General features: G+C 44.5%; 8 non-coding genes across 8 annotated transcripts; all 8 read right to left on the bottom strand.

The window, feature by feature from the left end:
* Positions 1-46: 46 nt before the first annotated feature.
* On the bottom strand, positions 47-128 carry trnal-aag (transfer RNA leucine (anticodon AAG)). Its single transcript has one exon. It is a non-coding gene; the product is annotated as a tRNA-Leu (tRNA).
* Positions 129-260: 132 nt separating this feature from the next.
* Positions 261-342, bottom strand: trnal-aag (transfer RNA leucine (anticodon AAG)). Its single transcript has one exon. It is a non-coding gene; the product is annotated as a tRNA-Leu (tRNA).
* A 244-nt stretch (positions 343-586) lies between these two features.
* On the bottom strand, positions 587-668 carry trnal-uag (transfer RNA leucine (anticodon UAG)). The gene has a single exon. It is a non-coding gene; the product is annotated as a tRNA-Leu (tRNA).
* A 290-nt stretch (positions 669-958) lies between these two features.
* Positions 959-1,040, bottom strand: trnal-aag (transfer RNA leucine (anticodon AAG)). The gene has a single exon. It is a non-coding gene; the product is annotated as a tRNA-Leu (tRNA).
* Positions 1,041-1,170: 130 nt separating this feature from the next.
* Positions 1,171-1,252, bottom strand: trnal-aag (transfer RNA leucine (anticodon AAG)). The gene has a single exon. It is a non-coding gene; the product is annotated as a tRNA-Leu (tRNA).
* Positions 1,253-1,496: 244 nt separating this feature from the next.
* On the bottom strand, positions 1,497-1,578 carry trnal-uag (transfer RNA leucine (anticodon UAG)). The gene has a single exon. It is a non-coding gene; the product is annotated as a tRNA-Leu (tRNA).
* Positions 1,579-2,052: 474 nt separating this feature from the next.
* On the bottom strand, positions 2,053-2,134 carry trnal-aag (transfer RNA leucine (anticodon AAG)). The gene has a single exon. It is a non-coding gene; the product is annotated as a tRNA-Leu (tRNA).
* A 132-nt stretch (positions 2,135-2,266) lies between these two features.
* trnal-aag (transfer RNA leucine (anticodon AAG)) lies at positions 2,267-2,348 on the bottom strand. The gene has a single exon. It is a non-coding gene; the product is annotated as a tRNA-Leu (tRNA).
* Positions 2,349-2,500: the final 152 nt, after the last annotated feature.

Here is a 2,500-nt window from a genome sequence, read left to right as displayed (position 1 = left end):
TTCAGAAAGGAGACAGTTGTGCATCGAAGACGTTCAAAAGCACTGATGGCAGCGGTGGGATTCGAACCCACGCCCCCGAAGAGACTGGAGCCTTAATCCAGCGCCTTAGACCGCTCGGCCACACTACCTCTGTAAAGCTTGTTTTCATTTTATCATATGGAGTTACCATCTCAGAAAACAACAAGCCCAAATTGCCCCAAACAACTAGGTTAAGTTCAGAAAGGAGACAGTTGTGCATCGAAGACGTTCAAAAGCACTGATGGCAGCGGTGGGATTCCAACCCACGCCCCCGAAGAGACTGGAGCCTTAATCCAGCGCCTTAGACCTCTCGGCCACGCTACCTCTGTAAAGCTTGTTTTCATTTTATCATTTGGAGTTACCATCTCAGCAACATGAAAAAAGAACATTTAAAAAGGAAAAGATCCCTTCCTGCTGAAAGTGACCTTATGTTCCACATGCATGTTGTCATTTGAAACATATTCTAATCTATCTGCAGCAAAGGAAAGCGGAAAGCAACCACAGCGATACACTTTACCAAGCGGATGGCCGTTAAGTTGAGTATGATCTCTGTTCACAAAATTCCAATTGGCAGTGGTGCGATTTGAACCCACGCCTCCAGAGAGACTGGAGCCTAAATCCAGCGCCTTAGACCACTCGGCCACACTACCGCCCACAACCTATTGTCAAATTGTGTAGAAAAGGAAAATGCACTGCTTTAAACAAAAGCGAGGACATTGGACGAAAATCTGCAGGTTCAAGATTAGGTGAAAGAGACTAACATGAAGTTTCCAAGTAATTTGATGTTTTGAAGAAATTCCATGATAAAGTTTTGAAGACGTTTCCAAACAATGCTCTCTGTTTAAAAGTGTGCAGCAACTTTTCAGTTGTAAAGTCCCAAACAACAAGGTAAAGTACAGAAAACAGACAGTTGTGCATCTAAGACACTCAGAAGCACTCATGGCAGCGGTGGGATTCGAACCCACGCCCCCGAAGAGACTGGAACCTTAATCCAGCGCCTTAGACCGCTCGGCCACGCTACCCCTGCAAACTAAATTTATTTTTTTATATGGAGTTACCATCTCAGAAAACAACAAGCCCAAAATGCCCCAAACAACTAGGTTAAGTTCAGAAAGGAGACAGTTGTGCATCAAAGACGTTCAAAAGCTCTCATGGCAGCGGTGGGATTCGAACCCACGCCCCCGAAGAGACTTGAGCCTTAATCCAGCGCCTTAGACCGCTCGGCCACGCTACCTCTGTACTGCTTGTTTTCATTTTATCATTTGGAGTTACCATCTCAGCAACATGAAAAAAGAACATTTAAAAAGGAAAAGATCCCTTCCTGCTGAAAGTGACCTTATGTTCCACATGCATGTTGTCATTTGAAACATATTCTAATCTATCTGCAGCAAAGGAAAGCGGAAAGCAACCACAGCGATACACTTTACCAAGCGGATGGCCGTTAAGTTGAGTATGATCTCTGTTCACAAAATTCCAATTGGCAGTGGTGGGATTTGAACCCACGCCTCCAGAGAGACTGGAGCCTAAATCCAGCGCCTTAGACCACTCGGCCACACTACCGCCCACAACCTATTGTCAAATTGTGTAGAAAAGGAAAATGCACTGCTTTAAACAAAAGCGAGGACATTGGACGAAAATCTGCAGGTTCAAGATTAGGTGAAAGAGACTAACATGAAGTTTCCAAGTAATTTGATGTTTTGAAGAAATTCCATGATAAAGTTTTGAAGACGTTTCCAAACAATGCTCTCTGTTTAAAAGTGTGCAGCAACTTTTCAGTTGTAAAGTCCCAAACAACAAGGTTAAGTTCAGAAAACAGACAGTTGTGCATCTAAGACATTCAGAAGCACTCATGGCAGCGGTGGGATTCGAACCCACGCCCCCGAAGAGAGCTCGGCCACGCTACCCCTGCAAACTAAATTTATCTTTTTATATGGAGTTACCATCTCAGAAAATAACAAGCCCAAAATGCCCCAAACAACTAGGTTAAGTTCAGAAAGGAGACAGTTGTGCATCGAAGACGTTCAAAAGCACTGATGGCAGCGGTGGGATTCGAACCCACGCCCCCGAAGACACTGGAGCCTTAATCCAGCGCCTTAGACCGCTCGGCCACACTACCTCTGTAAAGCTTGTTTTCATTTTATCATATGGAGTTACCATCTCAGAAAACAACAAGCCCAAAATGCCCCAAACAACTAGGTTAAGTTCAGAAAGGAGACAGTTGTGCATCGAAGACGTTCAAAAGCACTGATGGCAGCGGTGGGATTCGAACCCACGCCCCCGAAGAGACTGGAGCCTTAATCCAGCGCCTTAGACCGCTCGGCCACGCTACCTCTGTAAAGCTTGTTCTCATTTTATCATTTGGAGTTACCATCTCAGCAACATGAAAAAAGAACATTTAAAAAGGAAAAGATCCCTTCCTGCTGAAAGTGACCTTATGTTCCACATGCATGTTGTCATTTGATACATATTCTAATCTATCTGC

The sequence above is a fragment of the Astyanax mexicanus genome, chromosome 15 (assembly GCF_023375975.1).
Source record: "Astyanax mexicanus isolate ESR-SI-001 chromosome 15, AstMex3_surface, whole genome shotgun sequence".
NCBI lineage: Eukaryota > Metazoa > Chordata > Actinopteri > Characiformes > Acestrorhamphidae > Astyanax > Astyanax mexicanus.
This window is presented reverse-complemented; position numbering and strand designations above follow the sequence as displayed.